The sequence below is a fragment of the Belonocnema kinseyi genome, chromosome 4 (genome assembly GCF_010883055.1).
Source record: "Belonocnema kinseyi isolate 2016_QV_RU_SX_M_011 chromosome 4, B_treatae_v1, whole genome shotgun sequence".
NCBI lineage: Eukaryota > Metazoa > Arthropoda > Insecta > Hymenoptera > Cynipidae > Belonocnema > Belonocnema kinseyi.
The window spans coordinates 93,997,665-94,018,787 of record NC_046660.1 but is presented as its reverse complement, the minus strand read 5'-3'; the positions used below and the strand labels follow the sequence as shown (position 1 = coordinate 94,018,787).

General features: G+C 30.2%; 1 protein-coding gene across 3 annotated transcripts in view; it reads left to right on the top strand.

Moving 5' to 3' along the window:
• LOC117171185 (tachykinins) overlaps positions 1-21,123 on the top strand; it is a 133,209-nt gene that overhangs the window by 90,176 nt on the left and 21,910 nt on the right. The window lies entirely within an intron of this gene.

Genomic DNA, 21,123 nt, shown 5'->3' with positions numbered 1-21,123 from the left:
GGGGTTTTCTGCAAATAGCCTTAGTCCTAAATCTGGGGAATCCAAACGCAAATAGTTAGGACCGTATGAACCATTTCTGTTGATTTTTTCTCCGTCCGAAAAAATATTAGTTTAATTCCGTTCGTTTTGTTGTCTAATACAGATAATATTTTTAATTTGAAGAAAAACTATAATGTCAGCAATACATACTAATATAAGAGAAAACGTTTGAAATTAAAGCCTGTATACGAATAGGTGTAGAATGTAATTAAATAGTAACTTGAGCTTGGGTCTTAATAGAAGCTTTATACGCAAGCGGAAACTAAATATTGAGCGAACTGAGGAATAAATTTGGCCCCATGTAACACCCCAAAAATAAGAGTATATTTTGGAATAATTAAAATAAATTTTTTTAGCCATAAATATTCATAAAATTTTTAATTATAAGGGCGCATGTCCAACATGTTCAGCCAGAGATGCAAAATTGCCGGCACTGTAGTTTCTCGCAAATTTATTTAAAACCAAAAACAACAAAGTTCCTTGAAGTTTATATTCATAGTTCCTTTGTAAACCAAAAAAAAATTAAAAAATACTTATTTTGACAAAATGGCGGCGTTTGCAACAAAAATGTGATTTTTACCCAAAATTTGCATGAAATTGCTTAAACAATAATTGTTTAAGAAATATTTCTCATTTTAGAGTGGTTAAAAAAAGATAATCATTTCAACTATATGTATATGCAAGAAGAATTCAATCGGTCAAATACTTTTTGAGTTATATTGCGGGCAATGTTGAAAGATATGAAACCGAGAAAACGCGTTTTTAAAGTTTACTTACAGGTTGAGAATTGTTGACAAAAATAATTTTTTTGGCTTCTTACGCGTTTTTTTTTATTTGCCATTCCAGCAGCATACATCGACTGAAAAGATTTCGGAGCAGATTAGGCGTGGCCGGCCAGCAGACAGCATCGGCCCTAAACCACAGGTCTGTTTTACAGCACTTAAGAGATGTTAAAGTTTTAAAATACTTAAAAATCTTTACAAATCTTTGAAAATTCCTTTAAATCCTTTAATATCTGGTGACTTATTTGGAAATCTCTTAAAATCCGTTAAACCCCTTTAAACTATGAAATCCCTGAACACTCTTGAAATCTTAAAAATCCCCCAATAATCACATATAACCCCTTAAAGTCCATGGACAATATGGACTTCCCTTAATACACCTAAAGATTTGTTTAAATCCTTAATATTCCGCGAAATATTTCCAAATCTTGTGAGGCCCCTTGAAATTGTTGAGATCCCTTTAAAATTTAATAAATCTTTAAAATCCGTGGGAATAATTACGAATCTATTCAAAGCCCTTACGATATACTAAAATACATTAAAATCCTCCGAAAATCGATAAAATTCCTTGAAATCTTGTAAAATTATTGAAACTCCTTTATATTTCTTAAAATCCATTAAAATCATTAGAAATCTTCGAAAATCTTTTAAAATCTCTTTAAATCTGTTCCAATCTTTGAAATCTCATTAAAATTTACTGAAATCCTTCAAAATTCGTGAAAATTCTTCTGTATCGCAGGAAGTCCTTTAAAACCTTTTGAAATCTAGTGACTTATTTTCAAATCTTTTAAAATCCCTTAATACCTTTTATAACCAGTCGGAAACCCTGAAATCGCTTGAAATTTTGAAAATCCCTTTTAATCCTTTGAAACCCCTCTTTAAAAATTGGTTAAAATCTTTGAAATTCCGCGAAATATTTCGAAATCTTACGAGATCCTTTTAAAATTCATGGATATAAATTGAAATCTTTAAAATCGTTTAAAATCCTCTGAGAACCCGTGAAATCATTGAAAACCCTTAACATCTATTAAAAACCTTCAAAATTCTTTAAATCTTTGCAAATGTTTGGAAATACTCTGAAAAGTTTCGAAATCTTTTGAACTCTCTTTAAATTCCTTGAAAATTTAGAAATCCCATTAAAATCATTAAAAATCTTCAAAATTCGTATAAATACTCCGGTATCACATGAAATCCTTTACAATTCTTTGAAATCTCGTGATACTTAAGAAAAATCGAAATCTTCTAACATATCTTGAAATCTGCGAAAATCGCTCTTAATTGTAAAATTCGTGGATAAATTGAGAATCTCTCTAAGTTGTTCTAAGTAATTTCTTCAAACTTTTGAAACCTTTAAAAACCATTTTAAATCTGTGAAACCTCTTTTATGGTTTGGAATTCTGTGAAATATCCTAAAACTTTTTTCATTACTTGAAATATTTTTTTATTTTTTAAGATCTCATAAAATCCCTGCAAAGCTTTGAAAATCTCTTTAAATTCCGTATAAAAATTGTAGGATCCCTTGAAATCTGTTCAAATATTTTCAAATCACTGGAAATCTTTCAAATCTTTTGAAACACCTTGATGACAATAGCGGGGGGGGGGGGGCTAAAATTCAAAAAATTATCATCACGTAATTATTTGATGTGCCGTTATACTTATATACCCAAGTACGCATTCATTTATTTATTTATCAACTAATACATAGGTAAAGTGTCGCAAATGATCCAAAATAGGCAATATACAATTCTTCATCTCCCATTCTTTTTTATATTTAAAATTCATATACAAACTATCGATCACAACATACCACAAACAGTGCCTATTGAAGCATAAAAAATCCGTTTACTCACCCTCACCACCTTTTATAGATTCTAACAGAAAAAAAGTGAACCTATGAAGGCAAATGCCACCCAGGAGAAATTCATCAACGCCCTAGGATTCCTATGACTGCGCGAGATGATCGAGTTGCACTAATGCCTTGAGGAATAAAAATTAACTGTGCAAAGAGAATTAACTTGTAATTAAAGTGCTAATAGAGATTCATTTTCCTCCGACGGCGTAACTGAATATTTTCTCGAGGAGGCATTTTCGAGCCTGGAACGTCGACTTTAAGTGAAATTCAGGCAGAGTGACGCTCATAACGATTACACGACTGGCCGGGTAGCACGGTTAGAAGAACGTACCGACCTCCGTTTTACAATATACGTAACTAGGAATAGATCAGTATTTATTTATAGTTTATTGATCTCAGGATATTCTATATTCGATTCACAAATTGACATTTTGTAGGCTTCCTTATTTATTAACTCAATCGATACTTAATGAGATATTTTCAAAGTGTTGTCTTCAAGTTTAACTAAAACTCGACGCGCCACAAAAGAAAATAAAAAAAAAATATTATGGTTTTATCGCCAATTCTATTTAATAAAATTGATGAAACGAAATTTTCGAAAATCACGCACTCATTGTTATCGAATACCTAATTAGTTGCAAACATTTTAAAAATGTAGGTTTTCGAAGATTTTGAAGTTCTTAAAAAAGATTTTGAAAGATTTTAAGATAATAAAAAAATCGTCTTCAGATTCCATGGAATATTTAAAGTGATTCTTTATTCTGAAAAACTAATTTTAACAGACATCCGTGTAGAAAATTATCCGAAAAGTAACGTTTTTGTATAGTCAAACGCTAATCTGGACAACCTAATTTATAGCGCTAGTCTGAACGAGCAATTCATGCGCCAGTCAGTAGGTCTTGTGAAGATCTATTTTCGATGCTTAACGTTGAAAATTATTTTGAAGACTGTTTCGATAATGAGAAAAAAATTCTTTGTTTTTAATATACATTTTTCATTTATTTATACTTTTAGACTCTGGATATTGTTGAAAACAAGCTCAAAAATATTTATATTGAATTTTTTAAAATTTTGGTCCTGATAGGCTAGCCAGCACTCAGTAAGGACCTGAAAATACTGACTAGATGATTTAATACTAAGAAAATATTTTGGTTATGGCAGACTAGCCAGCGCCAGATTAGGGCCCAAAAAGACCGTCTATATTATATGGTCTAGGCAATATCCTAACTGGACACAATTTTTACCTGATAATTTTCTACACGAGGAATTTTAGGACTAATTAAGGGCAGTTTAAAATGTTCAAATCTGGACATTTCTGAAGTATTTCGATATATGTTTTAAATTGTTTCGAACTATTTCAAGGGATTTCCAAAAATTTAAACAGCTTTCGAGGAATTTCAAGGTAATTCAAGTAGTGAGGTGCCAAATGACTTTGGGTTGGTACGGTTCGGGCTGCGGGTTCACAACCCGACCCAAAATCTCGAAAACCAGACGCGAAATACCGAAAACCTCTTCAACTGATTGTCTGAAACTTTGAAAACGAGCACCCTTGTGTTGTTTATCTAAAAAAATAATTATCTTTTTTAGTTGGCCCCTCGTTTTAGCACGTTTACCTATGTAGCAAACAGCAGTCAGGTTGAGTCACTGATACTCTCTGGTTCAGTATATTATTTTTAAATATTTTGAATTCACCAAATTTCCTGAATTATCTGAATTCCTTTAAATTCTGCGAATGATCATAATTCCTTGAATTCCTCAAATTCCCTGAATTCCTTGCATAATTCTGAAGTCCTTGAAATGCCCTGAATGATCTGCATTTAGAGAATTGAGGAAATTCCTTTAATTTAGATAAATAATGGAATTCAGAGATTCAGGGAAGGATGGATTCAGGGAATTCAGGAAATCAGGGAATCCAAGGAATTAAGGGACCTGAATTAAGCCTGAATCCTTCGAGGTTAGGTTTGTAAATATTTTGAACACCTCTAATTTCAAGGAATTTTGAGCAAATTTAAGAAATTAAAAAGAACGTTATTGGATTTCAAGACATTTAAAAACATTTCAAACGATTTCCAATAATTTCTAGAAACACTCTAAAGATTATAAAATCTTCTGCAGAATACCCGTGCCAACGAATTTGGAGAGGCTGAAAGCGTTTTCAAGACGTTTTAAAATACAGTGAAACTCTGAGACTGGGCCTGTTTTGGGGCTGGAGGGGGTGAGGAATTACCCAGATAGAGGGCCATTTAATAGAAAACTGTATTTCAGAATATATCACAAAATTTTGAATGTTTTCAATGGATTTCAAATTGGTTTATGGTGTCCTTTTTTATGATAAGGATGCTCATTACGTTCAGTCCAATCCTAAATTGTTCATTTTCTTTTATTAACTGATGGAATTGACGAAAATTCTAAATAGCTTTAGAATTATTTTTTTTTTATTAAAATTTGTATCAATGTTTGTGTTCTAGCTTCAGTTTCTGGTAAAAGCTGCTATTCTTAACCAATCCTAATAATCAAGTGTTCATTTTATTTAATTAGAGTTCTCCTTCAAAATTCGCAGCAATTAATATTGGCTGTATTTTAGATAAGCTTCTTTTATTTTAAGTACTTTTCATGATAGACAGCTAAACATCACTATGTTAAATTTATTTCAAGTAATAATCATTGGAGAATTTACGTTTAGTTCCGTTATTTACTAATTCAATTCAATTCCTTTGATCCTAAAAGCTAACACTATTCCACAAACAATATTACTTTATCATTTTAATTATTATCTAAACTAAAATAAATGGAAAATTATTAAAATATTGTACTGTTAAATAAAACTTTCATTTTCATAATTTAACACCTTAAACTTAATAAATTTAATGAGATGAAGTAGAATTTGTTGCTAACGAATCAATTACAAAGAAGCATCTCTGAAAATTAATTAAATTTCGTTTGAATATTTTTAAAGTCTCTCTAGGGGAATTCTGTTTATACCTATAGGAAATTAGAAAGCCATAGAAAATTAGCACTGGTCTTCCAGAGCCACCTGAGATTTCCCAGACCGGGATGATGTCGGAGAGGGATGGCGTCCGTGACTCGAGACTTAATTAAATAACTCCGAATCTCTGCTTTGGTTAAATTAATATACAAGTAGTTTTCATACTCATGACTTATTAATTTTAGTCATGTACTTAATGTAGCTACATCAGAAATATGGAAATACATTGATCTCATATTGCATAAGGAGAAATTGCTGGTGAATTTGTTTTCACGGCTTGATCTTTGATATTCAGGCTAGCCAAAAAATTTATTTTTTAAAATTCCCTAACTTTTCTCTGAATTTTTCCTGACTACTTTTTCATTTACCCTGACCATTCAAATTCAAAGCACAACATTTTTAATTTCTATTTTTTTTACAGCAAGAGATGAATTTTCAATTTAAATGACGAATTTCCAACAAACCAGTTGCATTTTTAAACAAAAAATATTAATTTCTGATCTATAAGGACAGTCGAAACAGTTAAATTTTTGACCAAAAATAAGGACTTCTTAACAAATTACTGGCATTTGCTATCTATAGTACAAAGATAAATTTTCGACAAAATAGTCGAATAACCTTTAACCAAAAACAGTTTAATTTTTCAACCAAATATTTAAATTTTAAGAATATCAAAATTATTTTTAATCAAGGGCTTTCATTATCTAGAAAATAGTTTAACTTTACAGCCAAAAATAAAAATTATTAAATATTTCATATTTCAATAAAAAAGCTATTTTTAAACCAAATACAGTGAACCTCTTCTATAGCGCCGATTTCGGGGCTGACGGTGGGTGGCAACTAACTCATTATAATAGCCTGCTCCGCTTTTGTTTGTTCACGCCTGACTGCTAGCCTGAGTGACAGTGCAGATCCCGCGCACCCCGCATAGCACCTGTTACACCTACATACGGCGCGGCGTCAATTCTCAGAAGGGCTATACAAGAAAGGGCTATTGAAAAGTTTCACTATAGCTCAATTTTCAACGACCGTTGAATTTTCGAAAAAATAATTAAATTTTCAACAACAAAATTTAATTTTCTACAAAACACTTTAATTTTTCATCCAAATGGATTAATTTTTTAACAAAAAAGACGAATGTTTAAACAAATAGTTAAATTTTCAATCATGCATAAATTTCCAATTAAAAATATGAATTTTCCAACTGAAAGACAAATATTCAACAAAAGCACATTTTTAATTTAAGAAATAAGAAAAGTTAATCCAAAGTATTGTTTTCAACAAAAAATGACACTTTCAACCAGAAAAGAGGAAATTTCAAACAAAGAAGATTAGTTTTATAACAAAAAAGATGAATTTTTAACTAAAAAATATCAATTTTCAGTGAAAAAGGAAAAAGTTACATTTTCAGTTAAATTTCAAATGCAGTTAATTCTTTCATATTTCATCGGAATTCTTTGGCTCGGTAGGATTATAATCTTTAGACTATGTTGAAAAAATATATCTACACGAAAATTTTGTTTTGCAAAATGGCGGATCCATAAATTTTAACAAAAATTATAATTTCTACAATTAATAACAAAACCTTATCAAATTCTTATAAAAGGCAGATTTTTTTATTAGAAAGCACGTGCTGACAATTCAAATTCAAAATTGTGAAAAAATTCAAGATGGCCGCCCAATTGTATTTTTTAACTCATTATTTCTTTGTTTTTCGCTGACAACTTTTCAAGTGTCAATTAAAATGCTACATTATTGTGAAAAATCATATTTCTTAATGTATGAAAGTCAAAATTTTGAAAAATTCAAAATGGTGCCTTATAAAATACCCAAAAAGATCATGAAATTTTCACTAAAGTAAAAATGACGTCTCATTACTATTTTCAAAAGTTACATAATTAGTACAAAATTAAACAAAATATGAAATACATCTTTGGAAAGAATTTAGTGATTGTCAAAATCGATTGAGTAAGAAGTTCTTAAAGCTGCAGTATACTGGCAATTTTTTTTTTTTAGGAAATTGAACAAATTTCACCAAATATTCTGAAATGATGATTTTTTTTCTTATTTTATTAGCGAATCTTTCAAATTTTAATTTTTTTTTGAGAATCACTAAACCCTTTCCGAAAATGTATTTCAAATTTTTTTTGATTTGCAAAAATTATACAACTTTTCAAAAATAGGAATGAGGCCCCATTTTTACTTTAGTTTGAAAAACAAAATTTTTGCGGCAATCTTTAATTTTTTCAAAATTTCGAATTTTAATTTTAATCGCGTGCTTTGTAATAAATAAATCTACTTCTTGTAAGAATTTGTCGAGATTTTCTTATTAAATATGGAGATTGTAATTTTGGTTCCAATTTAAGGATCTGACATTTTGTAAATTAAATCAAAAAATTTTGTCGCTTAGATATATTTTTTGAACACAGGCTAAATATCATAAATGTACAGAGCGAAAGGATTCAGATAAAATATAAAAAAGTTAACTGCATTCGAAATGTTACAGTACTTTTCCCCATGTTAAATGCATGAGAAACTTTGAGTGCTTTGGGCCACACGTTAATATTAACCGATTTCGCTCAAATTTGATGGAGATAAGTTTTTAGGTCTTTCAAAAAAAATGGGGGATATGGCCAAGAAAAATCTTAAATCGAAAAATAAGGACCACCCTACTGTACCTATTACACTAAATTCAACTAAAAAAGAAGAATTTTTCACAAAATAATTGAATGTTCAAACAAAGAAAATTAATATGCAACCAAATAGTTACATTTTATCAAAAATAAAAATTGCTACTAAAACAGATTAATTTTTAAACCAAAACGTTGAATTTTCAACCAACAAGGATTACTTTTTAACAAAATTATTGAATTATCTACCAAATAATAAGACTTTTGACTTAAGTATAATCCTGAGTAGGACGCGGCCAAACGTAGCTGCAAAAAAGATATCAAAATAGAAATATTCGACAAATAAATTACTAATAAGAATATTATATCAGCATAGCCGCTAGATTTTCTAATTTTTTTTTAACAGTTAATATTCAAAGACCAGCATCTTACGGGCATGTACCAGACTGTAACGATTTGAACATCGTACCTTTTATAAACGGAATACAAAAATTCTTAATAATAATTTCAAATTTATTAACCTTGACTTTTACCAGTTGTTTCCAGCATCCCTGACTTTTCCCTGATTTTGAAATTTTTTCTGACCGACGAACACCTTGCAATTTAACTATTATAATGTTTAATTATAATTTTCCATTGTGATTTTCAATTATTTACAATAAACTAGTTTTAATAGTATAACTGATGTCAAAAGTGTTTGAAAATAAATTATTAAGAGTGCTTGATAAAATTATTCCATAAAAGATTTTATTTAGCAGAAAAAAATGTTTATATTCTTTTTAGGACGTTTCAGAAGGTTTAAACTCGACTTTTCTCTGTCCTCAAAATCGTGAAAAGCTTGGCCATTTAGACCGTTAAGAGGTAGTAAGTGACTACTGACTACTGTTCGAGTTTATTTCAAAATGTGTAGCTCTATAGAAGCAATTTCTCCTTTTACTATTGAAGTCCATGCAATCGCAACAGTATGCTACACTCTACAGGACAATAAAAAATATGAAAACACTAGAACAAAGGGCACATGGTTTGCGCACGCCTTTAAATATTCTTTTTCTTCAGAAATATCCAATTTCACATCATGTATACAAAAAAAGGAATTTAAAATGGACGTAGCCATTAAAATTCTTAGTAAAGTTTTTGATTAGAAACCATGCATGTATAAATTATTTCCTAAATTATTAAAACGCAACTGTTTTTTACAATAGCTTATTTATTGATTTGTAAACATTTATAATGAAAAATGTTCACGCGTAATACATTTGAATTATTCTCCTTGTCTATTATAAAGTAAAAATGTAATCAATTAGTTAAAAAAGCAAAAAATGATTTTATTTATTATTTGTGTAAACAAAATTATTTTCAAATGAATCAAGCCCATTTTTTTTGTCTTTTGGCAGAGTTGAGTTTGGATTACATTTCTGTTTCCTCAAAAGCTCGAACATTTGGATCATAAATTTCTGGGTTCCTCAAATACTCTAGAGTTATAACTTATTGTTAATCAAATAAATTACAAATTAGCACATGTGTAAATGAATGGAAAAAAATATTACATCTGAGTAATTCGCATTTTGTCTAATTTACTGTGAAAATATACAATATGTCTAAATGAAATTTTTACGTAAGTAATTCGAATTCCATTTTTTTAAGTTATTGGTCAGCTCTGAATTCGACCTTTCTCAATTACTCAACAGTTTTCGAGTAACGTAAACTTTTAGATTGTGAAAAATTCCAAAATATTATAGATTTTTTTCTTTTGAAAAATACTTGACGAACAAAATAAGAAATAAACATGAGTATCAATAATAATTGAAAATGAGACCAATATTTTTAAATAAAAGAATAGTGAAAATATTGGAAACTTGATTGGTGGAGCTGAAAAAGAAAGGAGGATCTACCCTCGTCGCAACTAATTATTTCGACAGTTGTCCCTTTTTATCTTGGGAGATATTTACAAAGAAATTTTCAAATACCAGATTTGTAAAGAAAGGGTCTTAAATTCTTTATTTGATACTTTGAAATAAGTTTTATCAATATTAGATGTATACATTTTATAATTTAATTATCCTAAGATTTGAAAACAATGATAACAAAGAAATATAAAATTAAATATCCCAAAAATTAACATTTCGATACCCTCTTTTTAATATTAAAAAGTCGACATCAATATTTAAATAATAATACCATTCTTTTATAATATTCTCGATTTCAAATGTTACTCTTTTCGTAATTACTTAATTTGACATCCAGAACTTATTCATAAAGAACTTTGTACATAATTCCTTCAGAAATTCAAGGAAGTTTTGATTTAAAACTTTAGACACAAACATGCAGATCTAATTTATCTTTTAAATTTTAAGTTAAATTTTCATTTAAATAAATAATCTGATGGTTTTTTAAATTAGTTATTTTAATCTTCAGTAGAAATATAAGAAATGTCTAGAGGAGTTAGAACAAAAGATTAGTCATTCACGAAAGCTAAACAATTAATAAAAGCAAAAGTATATTTTTTAATAAAAAATGTATGTAAAGTATTACTTTTTTTACAAAAATGACTAATTCTAAGTAAAATAATATATTACATAAAAGTAATTTTCTTTTATTATGAATGTTATAAATAAACGTTGTAAAATGTACGCCTGATATTTTAAAAATAATAATTTATCTTTTGTGCGTACTGCACATTTAGTTATTTTTCTAATAACCAAGCTTCACAACCTAAATATTCAAATTGGTTATAGTTTTCCTTTAATAATCTATAAGCATCGTAGCTAATTTGTGGAAATTGTTTATAATTTTTGGCTTAGATGTGATTTGTTGGAAAACTCTAAATGGTTTATCATTTGTAGTTATTAAAAAACTACGTACAGATTAATTGAAGAAGTTAAAATATAAAAAACAGTATATTAATAATAAGGTTACTAGAATGACAAAATTAAGCAACAAACTTTTTAATTTCAAAAATTATATATGGAAATGAATGATTTTTTTCTTTCAGTAGTATACTAATTTGTTTCTTAGTTAAGTTATTAAGGCAAATAAGAAGAGACTATTGCCAATATTTAAATTAATATTAATGTTATATAAAAGATATAAAGCATATAAAATCCAAGCACATAAAATTTCTAATTGTACAATCTGGAATTTCAATCTTATAAATAAAAAAACATATTATTCCTATCACTAAGCCTTAGCGCAATATTATGTGGCCAATTTTATGGGGAAGGATAAATAAAACAAGCCATTCAAACTATTTAACAGCTAATTAAACAAAAAATGTTCAACTGAGATCATTCTTCACGACTATTTTAAATTAATCATTTTAAATTATTTTTCATTTTATTCAGTTTAATTTTTATTTTATATTTAGACATTGAGATCAATCATGATTTTTTCTTATATTTTACTTTCATTTGACCAAATTTCAACTTAATTTGAATCACAAATAACTAAATCTCGTCTTTCCAAGTAGTAAAAGCTTTTTATAACTAAACTGAATAAATCCACTTTAAAAACAGAGCTAGAGCTAAACAGACTTAATATGAAGCTACTTTCAAAAGAAAATTTGAATAATCAGAGAATAGTATTAAAGTTCTAAAAGTCATTGCACTTTTTTATCATCGATAAACTTTTTCATTTTCTTAACTCATTTTGATTTTATTCTTCTTTTACTCCCTATCTATAAATTTATATACCATATCTAGAAATTAACATATAAATGATAATGATACGAATTTGACATAATTTTAGCTTTACAAAGTATATACGTAAATTCCACATGCGAACTTCAAGTCATGATGGAATCATTTGATACAAAAAGTATGAATATTTATTGCTGCCGTGCAAAGTAGGCAACTAAGCTCGTTGAGAGCATAAAAGAGATTAAATATTAACATTCTATACAGTGGTCATTATTTTATATTTTACATAAAAAGTCATTATTAAGCATTTCCATTGCTTCATAACTGAAGTTTAACTCAGGAATTTTGGCAAATTTTATGTAAGTAGAAGTAGTATCTATAACGAAGTTATCGATATTTCCAGGTTTCGTGTTAAATTGATAACAATTTTGAAACATGTTTTGTTTAATATTTGGTATTTGAATAATTGTTTGAATATACCAGAGCTTCAAAAATTAAATCATTTCACTGGGTTCGATCAAACTTAGTTTGATTTACTTACACTGTTTACGTTTGCTTGCCTTTAGTTAATTAGCTATGTCAAGTAGCCAAAGCATTTGAATTTCTTGTATAATTTGAAATTTCACAAATAATTGCAAATACAATATTCTATTGTCTTTAAACGAAAATGGTATTCATAGATAAATACGAATAAGTAAAGACATTATTAACAATAATTTGTTACAACTTTAAACAGTTACCAGTCAGAATAAAAATCATAAATCATAAAAGAAAACTCGAAAAATAATTAAGATTATTAATATAATTAAATATATCTGATCAAGTAACGATAACAATAAGATCATGCGATAAAGGATAGCGAAGAATAAAAGGGGTGGAAATAAAAAGGAACTGGGAAGGAAAATATACACCCTCATTATTTTTTCGCGAAGGAAGTAACCTAAAGGGGGGAGATATTCTTTCTTACCATTTTTCTGTTGTTTTTTTTGTTTAGAACGATAGAAGCTTCCGGTTGCGTATCAGCACTCGGGAATTTCGATACTTTTCTTTTGTTATGGGAATCTAAACAACGGAAAAATAACCATATATGTGGATGCCGATGCAAGCTCTGTTGTCGACACAATAAGACTCATTTTGATGAGCGTCTCTTTAAGTAGAAAGAGGTACGGAATTTATAATATGACAGTAAAAAGTACCAGCCTCTAAAATTTATTTGGGACATGATTAAATTATATTCATTTTATCATCGCTGTGCTTTTATTTAATTTTTTGAAGCATTCGCTCTTTTTTTATCATTAAAGTGGCTCGAATAGCATACTTCGTAGAAATAATAACTTGTTACATTTCCAGCCTCTGATTCAATTAAATTGAAGTTCCTGCAAAAGGAACATGTTTCATATGTTACATCCGTGACAAATTATTCGAATTTTTAAAACTGAATCGGCGTTGTCATTGTTACTGTACACTATTTAAGAATTTGTAACTGCGAACCGATAAAATTGAATGCATTTTTTTAAAATCCTTCAAAATTGCATAATTTTTCATTACACATATTAAATAATGAAGATTTTTCAACTGTAAAGATGTAAAATTAAAGAGTTTTGAATTGCAAATCGTTAAAATTCAAGATTTTTACATTATAATTTTCCAAACTTGAACCATTTAAAAAAACATTCGAAATTACGTACCTTGAGGAATATAAATCTGGAAAATTTAATGATTTGCAATTCTTTATTTTCAAAAGTCAAGAATTCTGAATTGTAAATCTTCTATTGAATAGTTTGCATTTTGAAAATGTACAATTAAAAATTATAAAAGTTTTAAGTCTCATAATTAAAAATGATATGATTTTGATGATTTGAACTGGAAATTTCATCAATTTGGAAGGTTTAGAATCAAACGCTCTTGAATTTTGTTCTTCAGAATCATGAAAATCATCATAATTTAAACATTTTTATTTCTACATTTTTAAAATCAAAGAGTTTTCAATTTTTTATTTGGAAGATTCAGAATTAAAAACTTGACTTTTGATCTTCAAACTCATCAAAATTTAGAAATGTTTATTTCTAATACTTTAAAATTAAAGGGGTTTGAACTAAAACTCTTTAAAATTAAAAAATTAAAATTTTAAATCGTGAAAATTGAAGAATTTTTAATTCCTAATCTTAAACTTTAAAACTATTTTTAATTGTAACTCTTTAAAATTGTAGAACTTTAAAATGGAAATCTTTAAAATTGAAGAGTTTTTAATTTTGACAATTTACAATGAAAAATTATGCACTTTTTAAGTTTTCCAATTAAAACTTTTCTAATTTTGATTATTTACATTCGAAATTTCTTTAATTAGGAAGATTTAGAAGAAAAAGAATTGGGTTTTTGATTTTCAATGTCATCCAAATTTGAGATTCTTAATTTATACATATATACTTAAAATTAAAGTGTTTTTTATCAGGGAAACTCAAAATTCCGCAAAGAGTGTTTTAAGAACATCTTATTTACGATATAAAATTGCACATTAACTTATTATCTTTTCTTTCTTTTCTTCTCGTTTCTGCTGAGATAAAATCTTATATTTAAATAAAAGTTACACTACACTAAAAGGCAATTAAAATTGAAATTCAAATTCTATTAAAGTCGATTTAGCAATTTTAATATAAATTACCATTTATTATTACTATTATCATATTTTATAGTAATTTTAATTGAAGTTTATATTTTAATTTGATAATGAGGCAATAAAAAGAAGAAAATCTGTTTTTGCCTTTTTGTACAAAATATATAGGATACCAGATTTCTCCTGTACAAATATTTAGTAGCATATCTGAAGGGTTTCAGTCGTTTCAGTACAGAACTAGGCAACCAACAAAATCGGAATTTTTCAGGAGCTATTCTGTACTATATAAATCGCAATTTCAAGATAAAACTAAAGTTTAATCTTAAGCTAAATTGTTTCTGAAATGAGGCTGCAAAAGCATGTTCAAACAAAATAATCCAAAACCGAGAAATAGAATGGGGAAGTTTACAATTTCAAAATGACAAAAACCTAGTATTGCAGAAAGCTCGGTTGAGAATCACGATAAAAAGTCCAATTTTCAGTTTAAATAAAATAAACAAAAATACTACTGACATATTGAGTTGCTACATTGGTATTCCGAGTAAATCATTCAAGAATTTGGAAGTTTCAATTTCGTGAGTTATAAAAATCGTGTATGGATAGCGACTGAAAATCTATTTTACAAATGAAAAGAAAATTAAAACTTGCTCTCGAGATACAGAGAGGTTTAATAAAAGTAAAAATGTATTATAGCAAAAACAAAAATTATTCTGTTCCCGGAACATAAAGATTTAGTGTGACGATATCGCACTGTGACAAACGATTTTTCGCTGAAAGGAGGTATATGAAAAAAATAAAGATATACGATTCATTAAAAATAATCAATAATATTTAACGAATTATCGTTTCTGATTGCACGTCAAAATGTTTATTTTTTAAAAATGTATAAAAATGGGTTTTTGTAGAAAATGAGTATTTAAGATTTTAGATTTAAATATTATAGGTAGTTTGCTGCTGAAAACGGTGGAACATAGTGTTATTTAAGTCCTTTTGCTATTCCACTGTGTTTGACAGAACAAATACTTTTAACAGAACATGTACATGATTTTTTAAGAACTGTTTATGCAAAAAGCTCATTTTCGTCAAAAATTTTGGTTATCTTATTTTTTAATACAAACCCTATATTTTAGGATCAAACATCTTATCTTAGACTTCGTTGAGAAGTTTTCTAAGAGTATTGTAGTTTGGCAGTGAAGACAACTTATAAAGCTTTTAAAACGAAACTCCATTTATTACGACGACCCCATTCGAGTATAACTGAGCAAAGCATAGCTTAACTTTGGTGATTGAAAGGGAATCTTTAAGCAATGTTTACAGACACACATATCCGTACATACATACATACATACATACATACATATATACATCCATTCATACATACATACATTCATACATACATACATATGAATACATACATACATATATATCGCCATCGCACCATTCGGTTCGGTTCTGATTTCTCTAGAATCAAACCGAAGGGCCTGTGACAAAGCCACCGAACGCATCCTCGGGTTGCGGATAGAGGGTTCCTGTACCAAGGGTTTCTGCTGAATAAGGTTACAAAAATAAATAGGCAGCCGCGAACAATTGTCCAGGGGTGGTCCCGAAAGAATTAACCCCCAAGCGGAGGTGTGAAAACCATGCCGAAAGCTGAATGCCACATGGGTGAGGTGTCTAGAACGGTGACTCTGGGATACCGGGCGACATCTCAGAGTACGCAGCCTTATCCTTGCATGCGGGGCTCTACAAGGATGGACGAACCCCTTTCCCTAGCTTCTCGTGGGAGCAACAATGATAACACCAAACATAGTTGTATTAAGTGCGGTTCAAAACAACATAACACGCAGGGCTCCCGACAATGGGTCGGCCAACAATGCCGACCAATCTAGAGCTGGGGGAGCCAATAAATATGGATTCAATGCGATGGATCAGCGGGATCTCGCGACCTTTGGGTGGACGGAGCGACTGAATCACGACTTGCCAGAGTGCTACGATGCGAGTGTGGCCCCTGAACGGGGATACATGGCACGGCTGCATGCTCTGTGGTGCGAGGAACACCCGGAGCTATCGCACTTTTCGCAGCAACGTCTATGAAACCATGCTGAACTACTCCGAAAAAGGGGCTATGTAAGTGGAACGCCTACTTTACCACAGCTAGAACAAGCCGGCAACAGAGAAAGAGAGGCGACACTAAGACCAACCGCGGGCAGGTATCCAATAGAGGAAGAGCGATGCTTTATGACCCGGAGAAACATCAATACCAAGGTTTCTCTCAAGCCTAAAGATCTGGCTAAAATGGATGATGAGCTTCGTGGACATTTTCCCGGAGAATCCGACCTCTGGGCAGTCAATTATTGTGTGTATAATGCAGCGAGAGCTTTGGCCGACGCAAACCGTAAAAGAAAACCAACGGTTGATCATAAGACCAAAAGACAAATGCATCAACTCGCCATAAAGATATAAGTCAAAGACATAAGTCAAAGCTGCTGACCATCAGGCAGCATATTGTTGAGAGAATACGGATACTATCTGACGCTAAGAGAAGTCTAAAGCAGAAGGAGAGGTGGGTCAGAGAAAATCAACAGTTTCTCTCTAACCCACCTCGACTCTTCTAAGACCCTCCAGTTACTGTCGAATACCCACCGAAACCAGAGGAGGTCGAAGTATTTTGGAGAGAAGTCTACGAAGTGCAGCATAGACCGGACGAAGACTCAGAAAATATAAATAGCTTCAAGAAGCTATGTGATGCCCTCATAACACCTGATAAAGAATGCCCACCCATTACTACCGAGGAGGTGAAAAAAGTATTAAGAGGGATGAAGAACTATTCCGCACCGGGACCAGATTGTATCAAAACCTTCTGGTGAAAAAAGTTTTCTTCAACCCATAAGCATGTGGCCCGTATTTTCACCTCATATTTAAAGTTTGAAGAGCCGATTCCGGAGTGGTTGGTGGAAGGGCGCACAATACTCCTGCCGAAAATAGGCAACTTAGCTGACCCGAAGAATTACAGGCCAATAACTTGTCTGAACACACTTTATAAGATATTCACAGCTATCCTAAATGATAGGATTGTTCGGGCAATTGAACCTGCCCTAGGGATTGTCGAACGATATACTAAGGAAATTGGAATGGACTTTGGGTTAGTACTCACTCCTGAAAGCCCGGATTAAGAAAGTTCAAGAGAAAAACTTTCGTGAACAACTCCTCGATAAGAGGATGCACGGTGTCTTCCACAGAAATGTGAAGGATCAGTCAGTGTCTTGTGATCTAACGTTTGCTTTCCTTAAATCACCGGGATTGAAGTCTGGTATGGAGGGTTTCATTTTTGCATGCCAAGATGGTGTAATTTCCACCTTAACATACTGTCGCCACATTTTGAGCCAAGACATTCCTGATGATAGCTTCAGGGCGTGCGGCACTAAGAGTGCTTTATTACCATCTCTGTCACTCTTATGGCATTAACCCTGATATCTCTCCTCTAAATGCTCTTAGGGAAATCGAGTCAATTGTCCAGAATGGGAAGTGCCGCATATACTGGAACTTTATATCCTCGACAATTGTTTCTGTTGCTCACTCAAGGTCTGACATGGTTCTTCTTGACTTGGAGAAGCGCACCATGTTCGTTATCGAATTTTCGGCACCAGCTGACAAAAACATCATAGCCAAGGAAAATGAAAAGAAAGAGAGGTATCGAGACCTTATAAGGGAGTTACAACGATTGTACCCGAAATATTCTGTTAAACAAATCGTCCTTATTATCGGCGCTCTTGGAGGTGCCAAGCTTTCACTCGCTAATGGCCTAAATAGCATCCCTACGTGGCAAAAATATACCAAAACACTTGCGGGAAAAATGCAGAAGGCGGTAGTTCTTGGGTCGCTTCGTGTTAGGGTGAACGAGGCTTTTGCTGGACCGTCGTATTGATTCCGTAACAGACTATCTCACGGTCGTGAGACGTGGTTGTGGCTGAAATTTTACCGCGATTTCGCTGGGAGCGGGTGCAATTTTCCAGATAAGCACCCGCTCCCGGTGAAATCCTGCGGTTGTCCTTATGAAGAAGTGTTATATAAGTGGTATATAAGTGTTGTATATATATATATATATATATATATATTGGTATATATATTGGTATCTTATATACCTTTATTGCTGCGAAATCCTCTTAAAGTGGCATCTAAGTTATCTAATAAAACTATAATTAATTTAACTTTCTTTGCAAGCTTAACGAGTCATAGATTCCGCTTCAAAACCAATTTTCTTATTATTTATTCATGTAATAAGGATACATACAAACAGCCTAATTACAAATGTGAGCAACACAGAGTATTTACTTATAAGTTATGGAGGATGGCAAGTTATTATAAGTATGTAAAAAAATGTATTAAACACCCAGAAAATACGAAAATATTCATTATCATCAGAACAAGTTAGCCAAAAAGTGACACGAAAAGTAACATGAGTAACATAAAAAGTAAACATAAAAAGAACAACGATTTTAGAAAATCTTGAGCAGCTGGCAAGGATAAATTTGAAGCAGGTCGTACAAACTTCAGAAACTATATTTCAGTATTCGTGTACAAGAAAAAGTTTTCAATTCTCAACTGCAGTGTAAACTGCCTGGACAATTTATAAAAGTAAATTTTAAACATTGAATAGTATTGTTTTTAAATTTTACAATTTACAAGAAACAAAAAACATAAAATAATTCTATTGTAATTTGAAAAAAAAACCTCCTAATTAAAGAAAAATAATTATTTTCCTGAAAAAGAATAAAAGTTTTGGACAAAAATAAAAAAGAGGAAAGAAAAATGAGAAGACAACCAACAAAATTCCCTTCCGTTTATTTTTTTATTTATTTCGTCTTTTTCATTTTTATTATTATCAAATAACAATAAAAAACAGCATCCTTATCAAGGTAAGAGAAATTTGAGCAGATTAAAACGCAACGAAACAATAATGCTCTCTCTTTGATAACTAATACTCAAGTGAAAGGTCGTTCTCATTTTTCTTTCCTCTTTTTTATTTTTGTCTAAAATTTTTTTTCTATTTGAGGAAAATGATTTTTTTTTCAAGAGGATTTTTTCAAATTACAATAGGAACCTTTTATGGTGGTTTTTCGAATTTGGTCTTTGGATTCTTGGTTTTGTTTTCAGGAATTCTATGCATTAATATTGTTTTTATTTTCAACTTTGATACAAACTTCGCACGAATATTATTTATATACTTAAAACAGAATTTAAAGCAGCTTGTGCATATCCAATAAGTAGAAAAAAAACAAGTACTTAAAAAACTTATGTAATATTGACAAGAATTACGCGTTATCTTTCTACCAAAATATCCTTTAAAATATATGGTGAAATCTTTTAGTAATAAATAAAAATTTTGATCAATTTCATTTCGGCAACAGCGATTATTAATCAACCACATTTGCTTCCTGATAGCACACTCGTCTGAACAAAATGCCTTTTATTGAAAACGTCAAAATATGACTATTTTTATTAAAATAATATTTGACTTGATGAAATGAATGTTCCGAAATTTCCGCAGAAAACATTCAAAGAAGGAAAAATGTACATATAATAATTTCACCAATAAAGATGAGTTAAGATTTTCATGTTATGAATCATCATATCTAAAAAACGTGGTGTAATCATATGTCTCTAAAATGTCGTAACTGCAATCATTGTTGTTGAGAACCTGATTAGCTTTCATTCATTAGAGTTATTTTATGCTTTAAATTGGAAGTTCTGAAAATTAAATCCACAAACAATCCCGTTTATAACAGCACATGAAAAACCTTGTGTCAGTTTAGAAACATTTGTACTTTTTAAATACTCTTGCGCAGTTAGATTAAACGCTTCAAATGATCTGTCAGATTATTTAAAATATTACATATCTTTTACGTTACTTCTTTCCGCTAGAAATTAGTCTTTTTTTAGAAACATTTTAATATAAGATAGTCAAGTTTTAAAAAACTTAACATTTTTTAAAATGTTATATTCCGTTACCTTTTTTCAACAAAAATCAGCATTAAGATTCCTCATTTTTAACAACTTTAGGTTCCTTTAGCGTTTCACATAAAAAACTGGAATTCTAAAACAAAAATTATTATAGTTCAAAAAATGTTTGCTATTTTTCGCACATTGTCAGGTTGTAGGTCTTTACAAGTGACGAAAAAAGTCGTATATTTTTAATAAAATTTCGATACAAATAGCAGCTTTAAAAACTCACGCTATTTGTATCGAAAAAGTGTCGCTATTCGTACGGTAAATTCCGTACCTGTAACCACGACCCTTCAGGTTATATGTCCTTCTTTCACAGGAATTCGGTGATTTTAAATAAGATTTATTAGATTTCGAAGAAGACTTATTATATCTAAAACTTCAAAGTTGTTTTTTCAGCAAAAAGTAGCATTCCTAAATAAATGTTATCGTCAATATTTCCTATTGTTCAATAATATTAGATTATGTTAACGGTTTACACCGGAAATTGAAATTTTTAAATAAAAATCATTAGATGTTAAAGATTGTTTTATTAATTTCAGGTTATATTAACGTTTTGAACAGAAAGTCGCTTATTTTAAA